The sequence below is a fragment of the Mastomys coucha genome, unplaced genomic scaffold (genome assembly GCF_008632895.1).
Source record: "Mastomys coucha isolate ucsf_1 unplaced genomic scaffold, UCSF_Mcou_1 pScaffold7, whole genome shotgun sequence".
Classification (NCBI taxonomy): domain Eukaryota; kingdom Metazoa; phylum Chordata; class Mammalia; order Rodentia; family Muridae; genus Mastomys; species Mastomys coucha.
In genome coordinates this window covers 27,598,663-27,599,979 of record NW_022196913.1, presented here as the reverse complement: position 1 = coordinate 27,599,979, position 1,317 = coordinate 27,598,663, and positions in this window count along the sequence as shown.

The following is a 1,317-nucleotide window of genomic DNA, read 5'->3' as shown; positions in this document are numbered from 1 at the left end:
ACTCACTCTGTAGACCAGGCTGGCCTCGAACTCAGAAATCCGCCTGCCCCTGCCTCCCAAGTGCTGGGTAAATTTGGTTTTGTTGTGAGATATTTTTCTTTCCTTGTTGGTTGCAATTGACAGTTTTGTTGGATATAGTCTCTCTAAATTTGTAGATATCTGCCCAGGCCCTGCTTGGCTTTCAGGTATTATACTTTTTAACATTGATCTTTAACATTGATCTAACATATGTCTTTTTAACATTGATCTTTCTCCCTTGCAATTTTTAATATTTTCTCTGTCCTATATATTTAAAGATTTGAATATTATGTGTTCTGGGGAGTTTCTTTTCTGGTCCTGTCTATTGGGTGTTCTATATGTTTCTTCTACTTGGACAGGTACCTCCTTCTTTAGATTTGAAAATTTTTCTTTTTCTTTTCTTTTCTTTCTTTTTTTTTTTTTTTAGACATGGATTCTCTGTATAGCCTTGGCTGTCCTGGAACTCAACTTTGCAGACCAAGCTGGCCTTGAACTCAGAAATCCACCTGCCTCTGGAAATTTTTCTTACATGATTTTGTTAAAAATATTTTCTGTGCCTTTAGTCAGATTTTCTGGATACTTTGTAATTGGATTTTTAAAAATAACTTTAACATTTTCTTTGACTGAGCTATTTATTTATTCTACTTTGTGTTCAAATTCTCTCTTGAATATCTTATTACCGGTTGATGAGGCTTACCTCTGAGGTTTCTGTTTAACATCCTAAGTTTTTTTATTCCCAGGTTTACTTCAGTTTAGGTTTTTCTTAGTAATTCTATTTCTATTTTCCTGTCTTGAAATGTTTTCTTCATTTCATTGCCTTATTCTATTGTTTCTATTCTGTGAAGAGACACCATAATCATTGCAACTCTTAAAAATGAAATAATTTACTTGTGGCTGGGTTCACAGCAAAAAGAGAGCGAGCCACTGGACCTGGCTTAAGCTGCTGAAATCTCAAAGTCCACCTTCAGTGAAGCATTTCCTCCAATAAGGCCACATCTACTCCAACAAGGACACATGTGCTAATCTGTCAACTACTGCCACTTCCTATGAGCATATAGGGACCACTTCCATTCAAACTACCACATTCAACTGTTTGTGTTTTTATGCTTTTCAGTTAGGCATTTTTCTTATTTTTTTTTTTTAAGATTAAGGTCCTTAAACACATTCATAATTACTACTTTTAAAGTCCGTGTCTTATGGTGTGTGTGTGTGTGTGTGTGTGTGTGTGTTTCATATATTGCATTTCTCAAGGTCTACTGCAATAGGGTTACTAGCTTCTCCGGAAGGCATATTGTCTTG